Source organism: Rhea pennata, chromosome 8 (assembly GCF_028389875.1).
Source record: "Rhea pennata isolate bPtePen1 chromosome 8, bPtePen1.pri, whole genome shotgun sequence".
NCBI classification, from domain to species: domain Eukaryota; kingdom Metazoa; phylum Chordata; class Aves; order Rheiformes; family Rheidae; genus Rhea; species Rhea pennata.
This window is the reverse complement of record NC_084670.1, coordinates 21,458,489-21,483,547: the sequence shown is the minus strand read 5'-3', so window position 1 is coordinate 21,483,547 and position 25,059 is coordinate 21,458,489. Positions and strand designations below refer to the sequence as shown.

General features: G+C 38.3%; 1 protein-coding gene across 20 annotated transcripts in view; it reads left to right on the top strand.

Annotated features, from left to right (window-relative positions):
- FRRS1 (ferric chelate reductase 1) overlaps positions 1–25,059 on the top strand; it is a 177,122-nt gene that overhangs the window by 55,291 nt on the left and 96,772 nt on the right. For 2 of the 20 annotated variants that reach the window (XM_062582146.1, XM_062582143.1), the window contains one exon: positions 20,817–21,023. The exons of 17 other annotated variants lie outside the window; for them this stretch is intronic. The gene's annotated coding sequence lies outside the window, so the exon portion shown is untranslated. Of the gene's footprint in view, positions 1–13,444; positions 13,542–20,816; positions 21,024–25,059 lie in introns of those variants that run through there. One more of the 20 variants, XM_062582145.1, reaches the window with a different exon arrangement.

Below are 25,059 nucleotides of genomic sequence, written 5' to 3'. Positions count from 1 at the left end.
AGAGTTGGTCAGCATGTTTTTTTTCTCTGAGATGACTAAACTTAGCAGGATTTGGCAAGGAGTTTTACTTTACAGGTCAATAGAGTCACCTGAATCTTGGTGGCAAATCAGGCTGATTACTGGCAAATTCTAAGATGCTACAGAATTCAGCACTTGATAGTGAGGTTACATCCTCAGAATCTAATATGAATAATAATTTAATTTCAATTTCTAGCTTTCTACTATGTCATCACTGGCTCATGTAGCCAAGCAGAGTGTTCCCATCCATACTGAGATTAAGGATGCATTCATTTGTTTTGTTTATGCTGAGACCCACCCTGAGGTTTTGTTCAAATTTGCAAAGACCCTATGTCAATTCTCTAGCTAAGAGTTGTTCTCTTTTTTAAAAATATTAATATATACTTCATTTGGTCAGCACCCAAAATTAAAACATTACCACAAGAAAGACAAATGTGGAGTTCAAAGGCAAAGAGACCAAAATATATCAAGAGCCAGATTACATGGGAATTTAAAGGTGGTCAGTTTATGGGTTTGAGAACAAGTTTAAACAACCCACTGAATTAAATGTGTGCATACTTTCTACAGATAGCAGTAGAGAAACTGTCCTTTGCTTTGATCTTTCATAAGTTAGTATAGATTTCCTTTAAAGCTGTACTAACTTACACGATACTTATTACATTTTGAAAATATGTATGTTTCATCATTGTGTTGTGTAGAATTCATCTTAAAATTTAAGGGCTTATCTGAATCTCAGCATATTTAGTAATTTACTTATTAAAAATAGCAAATAACATCGTAAATAAAGTAGTATGTTTTGGGTGAGAATCTGTCCTCTGATATAATTCCTCTATCCTCAGCTGATGGAGGAGTGAGACCAGTATTTCAAGTTCAAATTAGAATCAATGGGATTGATTTTGCTTTCCTTTGAATTGCTGTGATCTATGAATATTTTCCCAATATTATACTCCAAAATCATTTAAACATTTTTAAAAGCATTGCTTATGGACAATTACCCATTTGCAGACCAGAAGAGAATTTAACACATCTTTCCCTAATGTAAACACCTCAGATTTTGAAATAACCTGAAGACGATCTCTAGAATGTTGCATCCCTTTTTAAATGACCATTATTATGGAAGTATTTAAAGCATGCTTTAAATGTTTTGCATTATTTAAATAATTTATCTTCTTGTTAGGTAGAATTTGTTGTTCAGTCAGTAGATTGTTTTCCAGTTATCTTAATCCTGTTCTAAATGCGATTTGCATGTAGGAGAAGAAATGGACCAGCTGTCATTTTGTCTGCCCTTAAGCCTGCTTCACTAGTGTGAGTGCAGTATCCAACATGTTATATGTTGTCAGATCAGTAAATCCAAACAGCTGTGCTTGCAGTCTGCAGGATTCTTGGAATAAGATTTTCAGAACTTGCTTGCCAGAAATGTATCCAGAGGAAACTATTTACCTCCTCTGCAAGATTAAGCAACAAAAAGTATTTTGGAACAAATACGTGTTAATTATGTTCTGTAATTGGCAGTTGTATATTTTTATTTGGTAGAACTGATACTCTGAGTTATGCAGAAAATGTTTGTTGTATCACATGGTCTGTTGTGCAGATCATATATTCTTTTGGCTTCACCTCTTCATTCGTTCACTGCCATTTTGTGCTGGATTCCTAGTGCAGGAGTCAGGTTGCCTAATGAGAATCCAAAGCAAATGGTGAAGGAATCGCGTTATGAAGTTGTACAAAGAGGTGGGTGGGAATTTGTGAGAATGGAACATCCTGAATAAAAAGCAAAGAACGTTCACAGCTGAAAGTGCAGATTCTGTTGTCCATTTTAGAGCATAGTCCGAATACTGCTATGGAGATACCCTGCCATGTCAGAACTGCAGCAGCTGTCCCTGGCGTAGTCTGCAACCAAAATCATCCTCAATTCTACACTTATTCGTCAGACTGATTTCCTTCAAAACAAATCAGTAATTTAAGCTAATACATATACAAGGAATTATAATTTGTTATAGGAGTAAACAGCTGCTTCTCGGAACAATTATTGGTTAAAGGTAAAAGGCCAAAAGCTCTCACACTTTAAAAAATGTGTTTGAAAAAGTGAGTTTGAAGTGAATGGAGTTGATCAGATTGTTACTATCTAAAAATATAGCCTACGTTTTCTGGTAAGAGTGGTTACGGAGTTTGTGGCTCACTGTTTTGTACATCATAATTAATTTGATTATTTTGCTTGTTAATGAACTGCCTTCTGTAGCCATGTTTGGAACAGAAAAGGGGCCTCTTACACTTGGTATTAAAGTGGATTTTGTATTCTTACAATGAGAAAATATACTACCACTATGTATTTCTCTGCATATGGCCTTGAATCTCTGATGGCAAAGAAATGGAGGGGAGATAAACTTTATGGAAAGTCCCTTAATATAAATGTCTACCACAGCCTCCTGTAAATTAAACCTGGGATCCAGGATGCCTCAGCTTATTGAGAAGCGTTCTCTTCCATAGCCAGAAACAAGATTTTGCATTTTAAAGAGGAAAAATAGTAAACAAGAAATTAAAACTGAAAATCTAAAAAATGTCATTTATTCCAGATGAAAGGCATTTGAATAGATATCTAAAATCTTTGGGTACTTGCTCACCAAAGTGACTTTTTGAAGAGATTTACTCATTGACTGTATGTTATTTCACAGCATTCCCAAAAGAAGTGAGGTTCGGTTGTCTCACTCAAAGGCTAATTTAATATCTTCAAAGCTGAAGGCCGTTTTCACCATTAGTCTACGAAGTATTTTCAATTGGTTCAATCAACTGTGCTTTAGAGTTGCACGATAAGCAGCAAAAAGCTTTCATCTAGGATATGTGTCCACCTAAAGAACTCTTCTGGGATTCAGCCTGGTGCTACTTTTGTTGGCTAATTAAACATAAGACAGACAAGACTTCTCTTAGTGGTGGAAAACTCGGCCCTCAGTAAATGCAAAGCCTTAAGCTGAGGGAATGGATGATAATCAGAAGCAGCACTCATCACTTTAAATATGATTTTATGTAACCGTCAGGTCACCTTCTGAGGTAAACTGGAAGGTGTTTCATGAAAAATATCTGTGTCAGATCTAAAATATGCAGAGAAAAAGAGCTTTAAAAGAGTGAGGAAAACCTAGAGACAAAAGAAATTAAAAACCATCTATGGAATGTAAATAATTATTGGCAACTAGTAAATATATTAGGTTATCTTAATGAACACCTATACAGATTTAAATATTACATCCACTGATGTGTAAATTTTATGCATGTTACATTTTTCTAACCAATTCAAAAATATTTTCAGGCTGGTAGATTGAAGGAGTCCCATCTCTGTCACTGTGGCTGGCAGACTACTTGTATGTAGCATGTTCTGTAGGAGACTTTGTCAATCCTCTCCTTGCTCATGTTCTTTTTGTTGCTCCTTCCTCTGAAGCTTTCTAGCCTTCATTTCTTTGGTCACTGAATCTTTAATCTAACAGCTGTTTTAGGATGCGAGATTGTCTGGCCCTTTTCATGTGGTCAAACTTGAAGTTTTTTCTCTTAGGTTTTACTCAGAATCTGGAGTTTATTAGCCTGTATGCTTAAAGGTACATGATACATTGAAAAAAATTGTGCTACTTGTCCCTCCATTAAATTATACAGTATTATGAATTATAAAAGATTTTAAATATTTTTTTTAGAATCTTACAGGAAGTTCATGACAAATACTCCACTAGCTCTTGGGAGAGATTAAAATTTTGCCCTAAAGGCAAATTCTGGAGAAGACAGACTTGAAAATTTTTATTGTCTATCAAGCAGGTCTTTTAACACAATGAATTTCTTGGGTTTTCTCACTAAAGCAAAAACAAAATCTGAGTGTTGTCTTTTGTACGGTTTTACGAAGCCAAATTCTACCTCCTTTACTTGCTTGAGTGTATATATATGCACTGAATCTCTGGGAGGAAAAGCTTTGAAATATTATATTCCTGTTAGTGCAACTCCCTTCCTGTTTCTATTCATAACGGTGAATACGGTACGTCTTAAAGTCAAACTGAAGAAAGTGCTGTTGGCCATTGCCTTCAGCTGTTTTTAAAACATTATCTTCATATTTTATACTAAATTCCTCTGTCAGATATCTCTCACTATTATAGAAAAATTCTTGGAATGTTTTTTTTTTTTAACGCAGCATGGACTCTACTGTCAGGTTGTATGCACAATGTATGTGCATAAATGTGCAATATATGACTGCAGTCAATCTATAAGCTACTGTGCTAAATAGGAATCATCTTACCCCTGTTTTCTAAAATTATGTGGTAGACTATGTCAAAGTCTATTGATTATTTTTTAATCAGTTAAAGTTGTAGCCTACTATATGTTGCCAGACACTTGTCAATTCTTGGTCTTACATGTTTTGGAAGTGTTTTGTAGAACTCTGAATGTGGGAATTTTTCTAAATAAAATTTAACATACTGTATTCCGTCACTCATTTAAGTAATTCAATGAATTCTGTAACTCGGTGAGTTATAAAATTAATTACTCTGGTGATATTAATTGTGAGATTTTTAATAGAATATGTTTGGGTGTGTGGATGAGATAAGGTTGTTGCTGTGTAGTGTAAACTGAAATAAGTAAAACCACAGTTTGCAATACTCAGGATCGCAGCCTTAAACATGTTGTGGAATGTGTTGATTGCAACTGAGCATTTCCCAACTGCTGCAGATACACATTTCTAAGAATAGTGTGGAGTTTTAAATCCTACCCAGCCAACTGTATGGGGAATTTTTAGCAGGGCTCTGAGAAGCAAGCATTAGTTGTTGTGCAGTTTAATTATGTTTCATTAACTGCAACTAAACACCCTATGACTAGGGCCAAATGCTGGGGAATAAAACAGAACCTACACAGGTACTGTGCTCACCACAGTAATAGTGTAAACTGGAAAATGTACTCATCTGATTCTTACTTTTAGATGCTCTCAGAGATCACAAGGATAACAAGAAATGGTGCAGACAGAATAGCAAAGAACAACCAAGGCCTTGGAGAACTACTTTTGTGGGTGTTTAGTATGAAGTGTAATTTATCTGAGCATGACTGCTGCTACTGGTAGCTTTGAACATATAGATAATTGGAGTTGGAAGGCAGATCTGAAACAGGTGCTCCTTAGGAGAAGACCTTTCTACTTGTGCAGCTAGGGCATGCAGAAGAAGGGACAAGATTTGCAGTGGTGCTGCAGGGAAGGCACATCTTGTTGAAGCCGTTCAGCAAGTTCCCCTAATTACTGATCTCTCCTTAGCAGGCTGAAAAAGGGAATCTGTGCAGGTGACATCAGCTGATTCCCCCTCTGGAGGCATCGGCAGGGCATTCACAACCGGCCAGGGCCTGTCCCAAGCCCCCAGAGGAGCTCAGGTGCTCTGCAAGGTGTGATGCACCTTACCCGAGAGCTCATAGCAGAGCAAAGAGGAATTACTGCTTTCTCCACCCACACTTCCAGCTATGTTTTTTAGCCACTTTCCTTCCTGTAACAACTCTGTGAACTAATTTAATTTGCTAATCTGTCAGGAAAGAAATCCAAAAATCCCCCCAAACCCAACTCTGTGAATGTCTTTTGCTTTGTTACTGAGGGCTAAGAGGAATACGAGCATCAGGGTGGAGGGAGTAGGGTTCTGCCTGGGAGATGTGCAGAAGAGAAGGAAGGAGAAGATTTTACTCTTTTGGCAGTAGTATGCTGTTAGATGAACTCAGCTGTCTTGCAGGCCTTAGGCTTACCTTACCTAGGCATTCCAGGGACTATGAGAGACCTTACACTGACATATGTAAGCATGTATGCTTAGCTATTTATCTGAAACTTGAAACTGCTATGAAAATATGATGACTTCAGACTCTGGCAATCCTTCCTGTGCTTTCAGATACTCAGTATCCTGCCCTGTGGGTGGGCAAAAAATATCCCACATACAATTTGTTTTGCGTAAGCCTTTCCAAGTAGTAATGGAAAAAATACATGATGTGATTATGCAAAACTTTATTGTCTGCAAAGCTGATAAGATTATTTATGGCAGGTAACACCTGTTTCAAATTTAGGCCTATTTTGTTCAGTGAAGAAGACATTTTTTCCTGAGGGGTTTGTTAGTTGGAAGTAGTGGTTAAATAGGTTGATTTAAAAACTCTCAACTTGACAGTCGTTCGCACTGTTAACTTCAGCTATTCCCTGCTTGCTTCTAGTGTTGGATGGGTCATTTGGATAACACAGAGATTCTGACTGAATGGCTGAAGCTCACCAGGAGGAATACTGAATGCTGCACCACTAATAGTTCAAGTCATCCAGATACTTGTGAGACTATGTCATCATCTTAGAATTTTCAATAGATTCACTTCTCTTCTGTTTCCCCCAGCACTATATATTAACTTAACTTATTGACTCAGAGAAGTAATGATTAAATAGGAGAAAAGAATGCTTGGTCTAATATGGGTTCCTTTAATTTCTTTCTAAGATTTATTTTGGTTGTCAGGATTTCAGACCTGTTTCACAGCTGTATTTTCTTACTGGAAAGGTATTCTTTTTCTCTTAGTTTTCATTTGAATCTGAGGTGGATCCTTTGAAGTGAGTGATACTATGTTGCTTGCTTGGTAGTGAAATTACATGGGAAATCTGAATGAATATAATGACTGTGTGCTGCACCCTGCTTCTCCCTCTCCCTCAGTCCTGCACATACATTCCCACAGGTAATTTAGCTGTCAGCTCACTGAATCAACTCCCTAAACTGACAGATAAATAATCAAGCAAAAAAGTGGATATTGCTAAACTAGTGAGTCAAATCGTTGCTGAGAAAAGTCTAATGAGTAGCAAGGTGTGGTAAGGAAGAGGGTGGAGGGTGGAACTGTCTGACTACTGGAAAATATGAAGGAGGGGGGAAGAACAGAGGAAGGGGAAGAAGAATAGGGAGAAAATGAGCTGTTGGTAAGCTGTTAGGTAAGGTTAGCTGTTTTATGTAAATTCACCTTTAAAGAAGGACACTGTATTTAGCAGAGTGTGGGAAGCCTTTGTTTTTTGAAGGCTGCATAGGTTTTTCAAACACCAAAGGTTAATATATTATTGTAATCCATGAATAATTCAAAGAGTAATCTGGCTGCAGGTTGTATGAAAGGATATTTTGGGGAATGTTAGAGCTCTTTGCTTGTCATATCTTCTCAGCTGTGAACAAATTCTTTACTCAGTGGTGTCAGGAAAGAGAAGCTAGTCTGCAGCTCATGGCACTGCCTAATTAGATGTGATTTCTGAAGAGTGTCTTTGCAAATTTTCTTTTTAGCCTAGCAAGCAGGAAATGAGAGCTCTTGTTGGATAGGAGATCCCTTAAGGTCTTTGTATAGATTTCTCACTGACTAAATGGACCTAGAGGGCGGATAGCCCACAAAGCCTGGAGTTGGATACCATTTTAATGGTCTTTTGGTTTTAGCAAAGCATTTTTAATTGTGAAAATATCCTGTAGGTGAAATATCTTTTTAAGATGGGTTTTGGTGCATAGTGTGAATCTGGAAACGGGGCTTGCAGGTATTTTCTCCTTTCACAGGATGTTATAATAGCTTGCTATAATGATGATCAGATACATTGTCAGACATTATAGTCAGTGTCAATGCGGTTAGGAGATTTCAGGAAGTCAGTTCTTGGGGTTTGCATTAGAAACTTAATCCTCATTTCTTTCTTGTGATCATGACTGGATTGGACACAATTAGCTTTTGTGTTCAAGGGAAAAGTCAGGAGCACTCCAGAAGTAACTGCTATAATCCTTTAATTTAGCTGGGTCATTCTCTTAGGTGTTTTGGCCAATGCAGCTCAAGGTTGTAATCAAAAGTTGTCATTATGTAGTGGCTGCTCAATGCTTAGATAGCAAGTTTTATATTCTCAGTTTCCAGGGGACTGGCAGCAATGGTACCCAGACTTGTAACCTCTGGAGAAAAAATAAGGAATGAGCAATGCACAAACAAATCTGTCTCCTCACTGAAGGAACACCACTGGTTAGTGTTAGTATCAACTTAGTATCTTTTCTCATAGTCTACATTTCAAGCATCAGCAGAGAGTTACTAGTGCATTTATATGTGTATCTTTTGTGCTGAGATTTAAGAATGTCCTTTACATAAATACACTTTCTTCTATTATATGAAGTATATATTCATGTAGGTTCATTTTAACGCTTGATTCTCTTGGGAGACAGCAGCTTGTATTGATGTTGCTTAGAATTTGTACGATAAATCACAATAACTGTTACACTGATACATTGTTCAGTTGTTTAATGCAGTAGCTCAGAAATTGAAGAGCTGAAGTTAGATATATCAAGCAACTTTAACAACATCAATTTAGACCTCTAGCTAGCAGAGGAACACACTTTTTGGGACCTAATGATCAACCTGAAGGAAATGATGGCTTAAAGACACCTGAGGGACCTTATCTCTTATTAGTCCCAAGAAGTGTCCTCCACCAAGGTCATATTACTGTAGACTGATTCTTTTTCCAGTGTGAGTATATGGAATTTATTTCATAGTTGATGCAGTTTCATTTGGTATGTGTTGATCACATCTAGATAACTTTATGCCTATTAATCATACAGATCATCTTACATTTTCCACACAGTTCCACACACATTGTATAATTATTTAAATATCTCAAAGTATTGATAAGCCATGGTTTCAGGTCCCTGTTCTGAATATTGATAGTAGCAAAGTAGACTGAAGAGAATAAAAATGAATTAGCATTTTTTTAAGAATTCCCCCCATGCAAATGGAACAGCTTCTGCAATTAAAGGATATCTCAAGGGATACACACCTTTTGACAGAGGCAGCAAATGTCTTCATAATCATCAAGATTCAGAGAGCTGCAGAAACCAGTTCCCTTTACTGGGAGAGCTAATCACTGACTATCTGAAACTAGGTTAAAATACCGTTTTAAGATGCATGCTTGAAATCGTAAGTGCAATATAGATCAAATGAGAAGCAATTTCTACACGTTTTTGCCAAAACACGTAGAAGTTTAGCTGCATTCAGATAATGATGGGGGGAGCTATCTGGAAAACCAAGTGAAAGTGTATGCTGGGGGATTTTCAAAGTTGAATGGGGTGCCCTAACTTGTGTGAATGTCTCATGCTTGCCTTAACTGGGATGACCCAGACTGGGCTGACACTGCCAGTTGTGTGTTGGCATATGCAAATCAGCAGTTAGAATTGGCGATGCCTGCACTGGAATGGGCCTGTTTGCTGCCTAGGGGGTTAAAAACAGGTTCTCTTCCAAACCCTAATTCTGTTGACTGCAGCTTTTTGTCTTAATTGCCTTATTATTCTGACAGCTCCAGCTGGTTGGTACTTTCTCCGAACTGACACATCTGTTTCTGAAAAACCTTCTATGAGTGTCAGCCTCTTTCACTTCCTCCTCCCGCTTCTAGACATTAGCCTAATCCTGAGTCTTTCTCCTATCTGTTGTTAATCCTATAAACCCTGAGTAAATCTGTCCACCTCTGTCTGCATTTGGTGAGGAAGGCCCTATTCTCCAGGGTAACAGCTCTCAGTGCGCTCAGTCTGCATGGACAGGCTGCTGTCAAAACTGACCACAGCTTGAATCCCCTAGTTTAATTATCCCTGAACTAAGTAATTATGAAGTCCTCAGAGCAGCTTTAAGCACTTGTAGGACATTTAAAAATCTTTTGTAAGCATCTTTCCCTTAAATTGTGTTCTCAATAGTGGCTGTGTACTGCCTCTGCTGTAGAGCTCCCTTTGAGTGGGTGAAATTAAACACCGGTTTTGAAAAAAATATGAATAATAAGACAATAACAGTATGAATGAAGCTACTGGGATTTTCTTGTTATGCAGAGCTTTTTAAAAGAAATGCAACTCAACAAAACTTCTTGGCTCTTAATTTTTCTCATTTCTCTTCTTGCAAGTTTTTTTAAATTCTCTAGTTAATCTTTTTTTTTTTAAGTGTGATTCACTTGTGATTTTCTAATTCCTGTAGGTTAAAGCTATCAGTAGTATAGTGTGTCAAAAACTTTTGGTATGGAAGATGAATATATGGGGACTTTTTCTGCCACAAATCCTTCAGTGCAAATCAGCACTTTCAGATCCACTTTCTGTTTGGTTGTTTTTTTAAACATGTATTTCTGTTTATCTGCTGGTAACTCTAATCCCTGGATACCCTCAGCTTCAGACATGAAAGTGGGATAAGAATTATTTTAATTCTTTGGTTTGCACAGCTTTGGTTAATCAATTATTTTATCATTTAATCATCCAAAATAATTGGATCTTTTGCGTAATAAAAAGATTTACAACAATTCTTAAAAAAGCAACCATCTCTTTCCATGTGTATGAGAGGTGATAAATAAATAGTTTGAGATCTATGTCATGCATTCTCTTGTATATGTGGACTGTATTAGTAGTCTGCCTGGGTTAATCTCATCACTTTAGAAGTTTGCAGAGAATCTCTGATGGCATCTGCCTCCAATCTGCTTAATTAAAAAACAATTAGATTTATCTAATCAGGCTTTTGGGTTTTTTTGCTTTCAAATTCTGATTTGCAAGATCCATTGACAATAATGCATTGCATTGGAATAGCTGAAGATTCTCCTTTGTAGTCCTACATATAGAAGATTCTTTGTCAAAGTAGTATTTTGTGTTTTTCCTGTGACAGTGACTATATGGGGGAACATTTTTGCTGTGGCTTTATGTACAATTCAAAAACAACAAGCAGCTGTATATGTATTCTTCAGTTCTAAGAAAATGAATTCTAATGTTTCCTTTAAGTCTCACAGTACAAAAGGAATAATATAAATGACAGTTTATGATTATTATAATTCAAAACTAGTTTTGCTTAGAGCTAATGTAATGCTATAGTATTAACACTGGTTGAGATTTTTAAGTGCCATTATGCAGTAGGAAGGCTATGCAACTTAAATCAAATTATAAGAAGAGATCTTTTGTACTCCGTAGCTTGTTAATCTACGGCACATGTTTTTAAATATAGGAACTGAGAGAATGCAACTGAATCTAAAAATGTCTGATTCAGTTGGCAATAGCTTCCTGTTAGGTATCTCAGTCAGACTGTCTTGCTTTAGGATTAATATATTGACAGAGAAAATAATCATCAGTGCAAATTCTTCTTTAGTTGTAAGTTGCTGGCATTTTTTATTCTTATTTAATGCAACCATCTTCATTGTTGTAGAAAAACCCTTTGCAAGAGGAACTTGTGATATAGAAGCAGGAAATAAATTAGAGCATTTTGTAAAAGACTTGAGTGAAAAGTGAAATTAATTTTTCTTTTTTTTTACCTGACACCATAAGGGTTCAGAATAAGTATTCAGAGTTCTACAGTAAGTGAAAAATGGTTAGTACTCCACAGTCAGGAAGCAGCTCATACATCTAGTACTACATATTAGGATTTGACAGACTTTCTAATGACTTCTGACTTGTTACTTTCCAACTGAACTCCTGTGGTATTCAAAGACAGTAATAGCCTCTTTCACAGAACCTAAAGCGCTGGATGTGGTTTCCATCCTTTCCAGTTGTCATTTTCTCTTGAATGGAGAGGAATCATTTTCTCTTAGCCATTCTTTAGTATTGCAGTCTTGAACAATAGTGATTTAATCTGTAGCATATGCTATAGTTTAAAATTCTGGAGGGAAATGTGCACTAGTGTTAAAAGAGATAGATAGGATGACCTAGATAACTTTTGGCTTGTCAATCTAACATCATCAGTTCCAGTCGAAGTATTGGCTAGGCTGATACAGGACCTAATAATGCATTGAAGTGATATAATGTACACCAATAAAAGGAAAATAAATTCTGTCTCTCTGATTTGATGTTTCTATTTGGAAGGTAATAGAGTTAATATATTCATTGATATGTTCTTTAAGAACCAAATTTACATATAGTCAACACAAGAACACAGATTGTGAGAGGTAAGAAATAAAGACAGTTTCCCTGCATGACCTGACATAAGGTGATCTGCATCACTAGCTGACTGGGTGTTGATAAACAACATTCATTTCAGTACTGCTACATACAGGGTTATATTCTTAGGAAAGAAGTCAAAAAATGCAAGAACACTGTAAGATGATTTCCATTGTCAAGGAAATTCATGGTGCTGAGGAGATCTTGAGAGTCATGCTGGACAATCAGCTGAATACTAGCTTTGATAGCAAGCCTGTAGCTAGAATGGCTAATGTGATCTTACCAAAAATCAGTAGGATTCCTGAGTAGGTCTAAACAGACTTATACTTCTCTGTATTTTGGAATGAGTGCAACTCTTGTTGGAAATAGTTTGTCCAGTTTTGGTGGCTGTTTGAAAAAATGTTAAAATCTGAGCTGAATGTTATAGGAAAAAATGATAGAAAGATTTAATGTTTAGAAGCCATATTCTACAGAAGGAGTTTGATTTATTTAACTAATTAAATAGCTGAAAGTTAAGTGGTTCCTTGGGGGGCAGTTCGTAAGTAAAAGAAATTTGACAATAAAAGGCTTCTTACTTCAGCTAAGCGATAATCAAAGTCAGTGACTGGATGTTGAAAGTTGAAATTACTTCAATCTGGAATAGAGGCAGAGTTTTCATGAAGATGTTAAGTTGCTAATGCAGCAAGGTCCAAGTGCAGTCTCCATGGCTGCAGATTTACAAAAGCAAATTTCTTTGGCTTTATAATCCATGGACAATAATTTCTGGGGAGTGGCTAAGACAAAATAGTGAAAGTCACGGCAAAACCGTAAAAATTTCATAGCACACTCTGGAAAATGGCAAGATAATACAAAAGTAGTTTAGTCAAGGATCCATCAAACTTGTTAGGATTATTTGGTCATTTCTTACTGAAATAAGGATATTGCAGATCCCTGACATGGAGCTGCCATTACTCATCCCCAGCTATTTTGCCATCTCTCTCTCTCTCTCTTTTTTTTTTTTTTTTTTTTTTGTGTGTGTGTGTGTGTGTGTGTGAAGAAACGGTTGTCTATTGACTGGCAGACACAAGTAAGAGTGCAGGTGTGAATAGGACCCTTCCCTTAAACTAAGTTTATTTTAGAGTCACACTCAAACAATAAACTTTCATTCAGCTTTACATCTACCTCTTTACATGTAATTAGTAATTTCATTGGATGAATGAGAACAGGTGAAATTATTCAAGCTTTTGTTAGAAATGAGAGCACTGCATGGTTTGTGGCAATGGTAAAAACACTGAGAAAAGCAAGAAACCAAACCAAACAGTTTTCACCTCCAAAATGAACCAACACATCCTAAGAACAATTCCTAATAATTCATTTAAAGTCTTTTTCTTTTTTTATGTATAGAAAAAGGAGGGAGTACCATTAATTATTGTGGAATAACTCCCTGCACAGCCGTTTGAGTGAGATCTGAATTCACAATCTAGCTAAATGATAGTTAGTCATTTGGTAGAAATTGGAAAAAAATCACTTTAAGCAACCTTTTTGGCTCACAGATGTTAATGAAAAATAACAATTGCAACCGACCAGAGCAATAATGACATACTGCCAAAACTGCGCTATGAAAGCACGGGCCATCCTAGCCCTGAAGAATATTGGAACCACTGCTTGTCTCCTGTTGAACCCTGGATGTCTTAAGCAAGTGTTTACCGTAAGGTATGAGCTGCCTGAGTTTGAAAGGGTCTCTCTATTCCGTACTATTTCTGTCGCAGCAGGCTGCCGTGCCCTGCTGGTCTCCCAACTTATTTCTGATGAATTATTCTGGGTGGCGCAGACCCAGTAGCAGGCTAATGTGCTGCAGTCATCATTAGAAATGTGATCTGCCCTTGCAGAGTCTCCTATGCTAATCTTTTTATGATATCACCATTCTTTTTCAGGAGTAGCTGCACTTGCTAAGTGCAACCTGCCCCTGTCAGTTTGCCAAGGGAAGGTCCTGTCATGTGATAGAGCGTCGCTCAAAAAAATGTCTCAGCGTTACCTGGCGGACTCCTCAATTCTTTGCATGCTGAGGCTGCTTGAATATAGCAAGTTGGCTGTCTTCAGTCAGGGCTATAGTTCAGCTCACATCTCGGTACCCTTCACAGACCAGGCGTTATGCATTAGCAGATGACAGCTTTTGGTTTGGTGATGAGGAGTGGCGTTTTTCACCCAGCGAGGCTGGAGGCTGAGCCAGGGGCTGCCGTAGTACTTCTCCTGAGTCGGTGTTCTCTATCCTTTTTCAATCTGGGAAAGGTATGCCTTATTCTTTTTAAAAAAAGACCCTACTAAAAACACACTAGTATTTTTAAATTCCCTATCAATATTTTTTCAATTTTCTTCTGACTTGTTGCACTACCAGAAGAAATTTGAAAAATGTAACACATCAGAATTTGCTATTTGTCACAGGTAGGTGGTGTCCTTAGCAATTATCTGTCAGTATTATAGTAGCAGCTACAGCCCTATTATATTGGCTACAGAACGTTTTTATAGAACATACATATTATGGCACTGCAAGAGAGCTTGCAGCGTGCGCAAGACTCCCTCCTGGTTTTGATACAGAGGGGAAAATGCAAATAATAGGCAAGGCTTCTGGTAAATCTGATCTCCTTGGGTTGAGGGTTTCCTTAGGGATCAATCTGATGGCATGGAGATGAATTAGCAGGGAAGAACAGCACTTTCACATGGCAGAAGCAAGCCTCCTCCCCCCCCCCCCCCCCCCCCCCCCGTTATGTTGCTGTGGTATCAGTGCCTCAGCTTAATCTTTGCGAAAAGGGTCTTGCTGCAGCAGGCAAAACTGCTCTTGGCAAAGGCAAAGATTTTGGATGGTGGGCTGAGCAAATGTGACTGGGGTCAGACTTTCAAGAGGACTCAGTCAGCTCTTGTTGTGACACTTACAGGCAGAGTTTTCTGAAGACCCAGTGCAATGCGCTCTGAGCAGAGAAGAGCTCTGGCAGCTCTGCCTCTGTTAGCAATGCTGAGAGTCTGTTGCTCTGCGCAGCAAACAGCTATCCTGCAAGGAGCAAACCCAAGTTCTCTTGTTTTCAGAGGGGCTGTTTGTTGCCTTTTGAAAGGAAAAATGCGACTGAAAAATGTCAGTTTCTGAGCTTCCAATCTGGTACTTAATTCCTTCTACCTTGATGAATGGTGGTCAGTGCTGATAATTGTTGTATGGTGCATATACGGCACAAGCCACCTGATACTGAGGAGAGGAGATACTAACAGCTTTTCCTAGTTGCCTGTGCATATCAGCAAAGTGTGTGTCTATAAATGTAAGATCCACAAATGTGGACAGTCCCCTTATGCAGGTACCTTCATAAATACACCCCTTTCTTTCGAAGACCTGTTCACTGATAGAACCCACACGGTGCAGAGGCTTCTATGGCTGCTGAAGCATATTGTGTTCCAGATAAACTAGTTTCACAAACACTTGGGCAGGTGATGATCTCTCCTGTGAACTTATAAACTCAGAAAATAAAAGGGGCCTTTATAAAAGGCTTGGCTTTGAATCTGTGATCCTATTATGTGCTGCCATTTTTGATAACGTTACAGACTGTAGTTATACTGGGCAAGGTGTGTAGTGTTAGAAAACATGTATTCAAGGTACTTTAAATGATATAGTGTGTAAGCTTAGGGTGACCAGGATCATCAAGAATTAGCTAGACCTAGTTAGCCTTCTACTCCTTTAACTGTAACTAGATAAGTCATATTTAAACTCAATGGTCCCTGTTTATTCTAGATAGTGGCATGTTTTATGGTGCTTGTAGTGTTTTTTTTATAAGGAATATCCAGGTTGGAAAAGGACAGAGAACACTGCCTGAAAGGATATAAAATCTAATAGGAAAGATGGAGCATGATGAGTTGTGGTCCTGAGCACTCACAACATGAGAGTAAACTGATTTTTTTTCATTAGCAGTCACAGGGATTGGCAGAAAAACGTACCTCACTGTGGGAGTTTTGGCTGTAGTACCGACAGTGGGCTGCTGTATAAGAAGATGTGGGAAAAATTAACCCTAGTAAGGGAAATGCAGAACAGAGGGGGGAAAAAAATGTAGGAAACTTGCTACTTTCTGCTGATCAGTGTGAATTCATCTTACTTTTGGCACTGTTTCATGTCAATGACTAGTTTATAAATGTGGCTCTATACCTCTGAAAACATTAATATAGAGCATTCTTGAACTTCTGGATGAGATCTTATTGCAAAAGTAACCTCAAGAAAACATATCAAGGAAGATATCAAGAGAATCAGAGATCCTGCTGAACACTAGGAAAAAGTTAGCTGGTGAGAAAATAAGTTGCTAAAGCAGCAGCATGATTTATAATTTAGTCTTTTGGCTGGCCAACTGCAGGTATATAATAACAAAGCTAGAAAGCTCTTTGATGATCTGTTCAGTTCCCAAGCTGGGAATGAGTCAGGATTTGCTTAGCTGATACTATAGGGGGGCAGGATTAGCTCAGTTGGTTAGAGCATGGTGCTGCTAATGCCAAGGTCGTGGATTCAGTCCCCGTATGGGCTATGCTGAGGGTTGGGCTAGATGATCTCCAGAGGTCCCTTCCACCTTACCGTTCTATGATTCTGTATTTCATTCTGACAGATAAATTGTGTTACGAAAAGGACATTGAGCAGAAGTCAGTGTGGCTTCAGTAAGAATAATGAGTAAACCCATACCAATCACTGTTTGTAAGAGAAGTTGGAGCATGGAAAGGTTAAGTGGCAGCACATCTGATATTACTGGTTCAGCTGGAGTAAAGGAAGCATTTTCAAAAAAGGAAGTGAAGAAACTGGCTTTGCTCCAGGGATGAACCTGCTAGGTCTTGTAGATGTCAGCCATCTTAAGTAGATGGGTAGAGCCTACACATGTTTCATCAGATCCTGGCAGGGTCTATACTGCCTTTGAAGAGCTGGTTATGTTCAGACAGGTAAAGATGGGATGACACACTATCTTAGTGTGGAAACAACACAATGACACAATCCTCAGGCTGCATAAAACTCAGTGAGAGCAGAGAGACAATGTCTGAGCTGGGATTTTAATGTAAGAAATAGTTCTCCCTCCTGTGGAGTCTTGATGTGATGGTGGTTCTCTGTGACAGCTGCTAGCGATTCCCTTTGCATGTTTTTATACTGGATGAAACTAATGTTGCCAAGGAAGTGTTCATATGTGCTTGAGTACTGTGGATCTGACAGGCATGTGAGTACCAGCACGTAGTACACAGTTATTGATTCTAACCCTTCCCACCTGCAGCGTAGCAAAATTAGTATTAACAAATCTGTGTGGCTAGGACTTAATTATAGTTGAATCTCATTACATAGAACCTGATTCTCTACATATATTCAACAGTACAGATCTAGCCTAACACCCCCCAAATCTCATGTGTAACCTTGACAAAGTTATTTCAGGTTTATGGGAGTGTAAATAATGCGGAGAATCGGCCTGCTATTCCGCTGTTGACTCCACTGTTGACCAGAAAAAAAGCTCCTAAGAGCTTTAGTCCACTGAGGTACAGTACCAAGTCTGCTCTTAGTAGGGGAAAAAGGTAGCTTTACTTATTTGGAGAGATCAAATTCAAAGAGGTTCTGACTATGCAGTATGATTTCTCTTTTTTTGTAGCATTACAGGGATATTCCAAGCCTGGGCTGCAGAAAGGACTGGCTGAACTGCTTATCTCATCTGTACTGAGGGAGCCGGCCAGAAGAACATTACTCTTGTGATGCCCAGAATTAACTGGAAAGCTAGAAGTAATTTTCAGCAGGACAGATAAAAGATTTTAGCTCATTCATAGGCTCCTGGGGGTAGCTTTCTAAAATAGCTTTTCTTCTGGTTATCTTTCTAAAGCCACATAAACAGTCTTTACACCCCTAGCATGGAGTTTGTAAGGAATATTGGGTATCATTGTCTGCTGCTTTGATAGGTGTAGAGTTATAATAGGAATAAACAACCTGGATCTACCTGGGAGTCTTGAAAAAACTGCTTGTAAATAGGAAGTCTCACTTTTTACTGCACTTCGGTTCTCACCTCAAAGAAGGTAATTTCTGTGTATTCTGTGAACCTCTTTGAAAGAACCTGTTTATTTTGAAAGCAAACCTTTTGAACATCAACAAAAATGTCACTTGGAGAATGAACAATGTCTGTCTTTATGCTCATAGTCTTGCACATACCATGTGCGTATACATCAGTCATCCTTTATTACTTTAAGCATCCCAAAAATCTTATTCCTAAGTAAAGTTTTTTGGTAAATCTGGTGATAGACTTAGTTTTTTTGTTTCATTATGTGAAAAGAACACTTTGCAATATAAGGAGTAATTAAAAAAAATCTTATCTTTCAGTCATATTGTAAGGAATTTCTCTTATTAAATTTGCTGACATTTTTGGACTCCAGTGAGCAGCTTCAGAGCTTGCTGATCTCTGTTATGCCAGCACTGAGAAGGCAAAGAGCACCAGAAAAGGAAGTATTTGTAGATGAAAACATCTAGTTGCAAGCTGTGCCTGGGCAGATTCAAGGGCAAGGTGTCTGCCTGGAGACACAGAATCCTTATGGGAAAATCCATCCTTTGGATATCTTTGAAGTTAGCAGAGTTACAGCTATATTAAATCCCAGGTTTGTTAGTATAATGGCTCTGCTGAGTCTTGCAGGAGAATCCTGTTTTGAGAGCTTTTCTCTAATGGAATGCAGTCTTTAGCATGGTTTTTCATTATTCATCATGAGTCACCCTCCTGCTTGTTCAAAAGTTGCAAAGAAGTGGTTTCACCTTTTCTCTGTTCTCAGTGAAGTACCAAAAAAATCATGTGAAAACAATTGAGAATCATTGTTAGGCCCATCAGTACACTGTAGTTTAATGAGGAGATGGCCATTTAGGATACAGATCATTTCACTGACAATATTTTATTTCCATTGCTGCATTTAAAGGGCTCCCAATGCCTAAAAGACTTAATGAGGTTCCTTCTGCTATTACAGAATAGACAGGATACTTCGAATACAGGCAGTGCCGACTCAGTAGGGTCTCTCTCTCTCTCATCCACTCTGCTTGGTGTCCAAAGTGAAGATAGGCCTGACATCTTTGCTGTCTTGGGCCTAGATTACAACCAGTATCACTAGCAAGGAAAAATCTTCATCCTTAATGCAAGGACTGATTTTTTTTATCCAACTCTTGGGCTAACACATTCAGTAGTAGAAGTTGTTTGTAGAAATGTCCGCCTGATACTGTAGGACGATCCAGCTTTAGACTTTTTCTACTCATATTCCTTAACATGGCTGCTTCTTTGAAGAATGAGATTAGCTTTTCTACACCTGACAATCCCCATGGTAGATTTTGATATCATGACTTTAGCATCATGTTATAATGATTTCAGTAGGACTGGCACATGTCATTTAAAAGCTAGAGCAAGTTACAAATACTTGGCATTCTGGTGTATGTAGCAGACAAATACTTACCTTTCAGTATGTGATTTTGGGAAGCCATCACACCTAAACTCTAACTGGTGGCAAACCCAAACTGATAGGCAAATGTTTTGTTAGTTTTCCCCATTTGTTCTCCTTCGTATAGCAGTTGCTGTATTTTCCAGCTCACTGTTTCCTCATCTAGCATTGCCAATAATAGCTGTTTCCAGAGTAATGGAAACTTTCTTCTGAATGAGGCAAGTTGTACTGCCATCTATTTGAAAATGGAAAACATTTGCACTCTTTATATAAAAAGAAATAAGATCTTACCATAAATATAGAAGCAAAGCACTGTTTGTGCCCAGATCTCGAATATGTCTTTGGAATAGCTGTGAGCTGGAAAAATGTTCGGCAGTGTGGAGGAGGATGAGTACGTTAAATAACTCATCATGGAATGGGCAAGGTTATTTTCTTATTTTGCTTCTTGAGCTCTTATTCCCACAGGAGATGGCCTTTTGAAAAAGGAAATGTGGCAAACAGGAAAAGCAGGCATTTAAGAAAGAAGCAAGACTGTAGCCTGAATTGTTGGCTTGGCCTTATCACATACTAGCTAAAGGAATGGAATATGAATGGATTCACGCCCAAATTCCACTGCAGTCATCAGCAGGAACTTTAGCACTGGGCATAGGGGCCACGTGTCCACCTCCGTGTGGAGCTGTTAAAGTGCAAGGAACTCTTATCCTATGTTCTGACATAACTTCAGTTGGTTGATCCCATTCTGCATGTGGGAAATGGTCAGGCATTATGGGTGCAATGACAGTGTCTGGAGATGCCTGTAACATACTTTAAAGAGGGGCCTTGTGTGGTTTGAGGGATAGGGATTCAGGATGCTACAAATTTGGCCCTTCTTTGTTCTCTCAATATTTTTAGGGCTTCCAAAATTGCGTGGCTGCTATCTTCCTTCTTTTTCTGCAGTGTACAGCCAGAGGGTGGCATGGCAGTACATTAAGGGTGTTAAACGCTGAGCTCTTCAGTAATTTCTCATATGTATGCAGTGTATGAAATAACTTAGAGTTAAGGCAGATTTTTGGGCGCAAGATGCCTCAATTAGAAAACAGACCCACAAAAATGAAGCTACAAGTAAGCGGACATGTAAAAATGGTCAAATTTTCTGTGATGAACTATAGACTAGATACAATTTGAAATAAATATTAGTATCTTGTGATCTCTCTGTTCTTAAAACAAGAATAATAAATGGAGATGGAACATCAACTGGACAAATTGTTTATCATTCTGGTTGTGGTTATACATCACAAGGGAAGAAGTAAAGAAACCAGCATAAAGGTTTATTTAACTTTACTTGCATGTTTAAATAGGCTGTGTAAATGCTAGAAATGATTGCTTTTAGGAACAGGGGATGACAGGAGTCAGCCATCACTTGATGTCTGGTCACCCAGGAGACATTTTGAGAAGTTCAGGAACTCTGCGGTAGCTCCTGTGTGTTGTTTTTCATAGAACAGGAACAAGAGGCCTATGAAGTGCTTGCTGATCCCTGTCAAAGCCTTTCCTGTTGTCAGTTGCCTGGGAATTGCTATGGTATGCTTATTTCATGGATTTTATTACAGGCCAAAGGTAAGTATAGTGTTATAAAGTAAACCAGGAAAAAATTTACCTTTTGTCCCGAGGTCTACACTGACTTTTTGTTCAATGCTCGAGTTGTTGAAGTAGAAAATAGTATTTGAATTTAAGAATTAGACAATTAGCACGGTACAACTGAATTTTAGTTCATTTATGCCACAATAAATCTATAATCAAATAATTTTGATCCTGTTTGCATTGCTCCATGCTCTTTCAATTTTGAACTAATGTTATTACCATATATTAAGCATGAGACCTTTCTGTGCTGGGAACATTACTTACCAGATCTAGGTAATCTTCCTGTTGAAATCTCTCTTAGTCAACAGGTGAAGTGGCATATTATTGAATCTTCCTAGCTAGTGGCTAATAGGTAAGTGCTGCTCGTTAGAGTTTTTCCTTTCATACTCACTGCTTGCTATCTAGCATTTGGGAAGCTTGTTTCTTGTGATCTATTTAGTAATCCATATGACCAAATGTACTTTTAAGGTGTGCAGAAACAGGGATTAAATAGAACAGGAGAAATACGTTGTCTGTAGTGGAAACAAAGGAAACTTTTCCAAAAGGATAAGTAAAGCTGTAGCGTGAAAAGCTAAGTGTGAAAAGCTACAGATAAAAAGATCTATAACTACATCTTTATAGTGTTTGCTAGGAAGCGCACTGTCTGCGTCCCTGTATGGAAATGTACAATGGAGAAAAATCCGACTCTGTGTTTCCATACTGGGCTGAGAGCTGTGACTTTCTGAGCGATCCCTCTGGAGTTCCAAAGCTTGGAACAAATGCAAGAAGCGCTCATGAGTCTTAAGTCTGGAGCATGTTCTCTGAGTACCAGCTTACTCTGATTGAAATAAATAAAGTTATTGAAATAAAGTTAATTTGTACTTTTACAGAAAATACCACATGGGAACAGCAAGGCAGGTGTTGAACTGTGATTACTACTATTGAGTCCTGCTATGTAGCACTGCTGCAAATTGTGCAGTGATATCCCACTGATCACACTGATATACTATAGCCGAACAGGCTGTTATTACTGTCACTCTGCGTCAGTACAGACTTTGCCTCAACACCCCAGTCTTCCTACCTTCTTCTGAACCCTGCTATCTTCACAGCCTTTAATGACATGGCCTATTTTGCATTTTGTTTGCTGCTTGCGATTTCTTCTCCTGCTACTCTGTGTGCAGATAAACTTTGCTCTCATTTGTGTAGCTAGTTGTGATTGATTTGTACAAGTCCTAGCCTGAACCCTGAAGCTGATACAGACAGTGCCAGGCAATCACAGCTCTGCTATTTGCTATCTGACTTTTGCTCTATATAGCTGCGTTCTGCGTACTTCTGACACAGTCCCACCAGGAATCCCGATGCTGTAAATGTTTGTCTGTTTGGGTGTGACAGCAGCAGATGAACACTTTGGGAGCTCCAGAGTGAGGTCAAATCTTCCAGAAGTGTCTTGTTAAAGTCTCTGCATGGCTGCGGGCGTTTCTAATGTGCTGTGGAGGTTGGGTTGTGGCGTGTCTTCCCTCTGTGACCCCTCCAAATATGGCTTCTGCGATCCGAACCTGTGACTTGCTTTGCTGTGTCGTAATTAGTGCTGGGGTTTATCTGAGGATCCGTTCAGTGTAGGCCAGTCAGAGACATGTCTTCTTCGAAGTCACGGTTTGCTAGAGATCATCGCTACCCAGGGATGATAATGGCAGGTGATCTTTAAAAAGCATTTTTTCTGATGTAAAGTAGAAGAGGAATACCACTATTGCATGGCTGAAAAGCTGAAAAGCCTTGTGTTCATCTAGACCCTAGATTTCTGAGAGGAGTTTACAATGCTGCTTCAGCCAACAAGAGCATGGAGACATTTGGACAATTTCAGGGATCCTTTCTTGAGGGGAAAAAGCTATGGAAATGTTGGACTAAAGCTGCTAGAATTTGACTTAAGTCTTCACTGTGCCTCGGACTGAATTTATTTTCATTTTTTAAGGGGGTGGTATTTCTAAAACCATTGTCAGTGATAATCTTCGCTGTGTATCAACTGGCATCTGCTAAATTTCTCTCGCAGCAAAGTCTGACTCTGAGATAGGCATCTCGAGAATAAACTAATTTCCATCCCAATACTGATTAGGAGATTGCAGGAGAGTATCATTCTACCAATTCTATTTACAATTTTTGCTACAGGTTTATGATAGAGGCTGGGTTCCCTCTGCAGTCATTAGAGTTGGGCAAATCCAGAGGGTGCTTCCGCCATTCCTCAAATAGATGAGTTGCTCTCTAAAAAAGCATGTCTCCCTCTGCTGACTACAGAGCCTCTTTCTGCTGTGCTTATTTTCCTCTTGACAAAACAGTGTTCTTGATTCCTTGTAAAAATTCCAGTTTAGGATATTTCTAATATGGGTGAAATGAAAGTCTGCAGACTTTGCAGATGTATTAAATCCACATTTTAACATGAGCAGAAGCAGGTATATTACATTTCCATATTAATGTACATTCTTTATTCCTGTAATGTGAGCATTCAGTTGTCTCAATTCTATTGGACTGCTGAATGCTGTCAAATTTAGGAATACAGAAGTGCCAGCTTGGAAGAGAGCCACGACCTAGCTACGTCTTTGTCCCTCGCCAGCGCTGACAGTCCAGCACGCATACCGCTGACAACGGCCTCAGCCCTGTAGCAGGCAGGTGGGGAATAATCCTCCTTTCGGCCTCCTCTGGTGATGCTCACCCTGATCTGTAGCTATTAATGGTTGGCTTGAATGCTGAACCATTAAATATTTTTTCTACATAGCTGATACCTGAATTATACTTGAATGCTCCAGAAATGACTACTTAATCCCTTTCTTAATATTGAATCCTAGATTTCAACAGTGTCATGTGACAGCAGGTTCTGCAGTTTGATTACACAGGGAGTGTAAAAGTATTGCATTGCATAAGTTTGATTTTCCACCTTTTATGGGACACCTCCTCACTTTTGAAAATAGATGCACACAGATTAGGAGGTTCTCACGTTCCTTATTTTCTGTCTACTCTTTTCTGCATCAGTTCTAAGACAGAGTGATCCTAGCAGCCTCTGTTTTCCAGGGAGGAATGTCTTTTCTACCCTTTCCCAAGCCTGTTCTGGTTCTCCAAAATCCTTTCCATAGATGCAGTGAACAGAGAGCACATAACATTCTAGACAAATTTGTGCCAATGATTTCTCATACTAACGTAATCTTTGCATTTTTGACTATATTTGTATATGGAAATACTTTGTCACTGATCAGTCTAAAATAATGCTGATATCCTTTTCCTGAGTAAATTCTGTCATGTAAACGTACCTACTAATTCAGCTAATTTGGAGTTCAGCAAAGTGTACTAGTAATTCACACCTTTCTCTCCAGTGAAGTTTTCATTTATCAGCTTTGATCTTCCTTTCTTATTACTGTGTCCGTTTACCTAGTGTGATTGGATCCCTTTGTGTAATAATTTAATTTTTTCTTCTGCTGTACATAGTGCATGTTTATTGATCATTGAACTGAGATTCTACGTTCCTGGGTAGATATAACAATCCGTTGTAATTTGTGTAGCAATACTTTTAATTAAATTTATAACTGAGCGTATCAGGGAAAAAAATGCAATATATTATGCTGTATTTATTATTTAAATAAAATAATGAATACTAGCAGCCCTAGTTAAATGAGTGAGAAAGAGAAAAGTGTGGGAGGAATTGGGTAATTTTAAAAACAATTTCTAAATCATTTGTTTATTTCTGTAAAGGTGGCAAATGTCTATATCAAAACAAATCTGAAAATGTAGATGTCGAGGATTATAATTTACCACAACATAGGAACAAATGACTTTAGTTAATTTACTTTTCTGAGAGTTCATTTTGAAATGAAAATTTAGAGCATCAATATTAAAGTAGACTGTGAGCAAAAGGAAGACAGCTGGTGGAGACTCACTTCCTTGCAAAAGTAATTCCCCCATGCATTTAAAAGAAGCGCTGTATGTGCAAGAAAATTTGATAGACAAATAGGGGTTGGGGGGGGAGCTAAAAACACAATAGAGAAAATTTGAAGAGAAATGGAAATAAGAGTGGTTTGAGGGTTTAATCTAAAGAGATCAGAGAGAGTAGATTGAAAGACTGAAACTATCTGTGATCAGC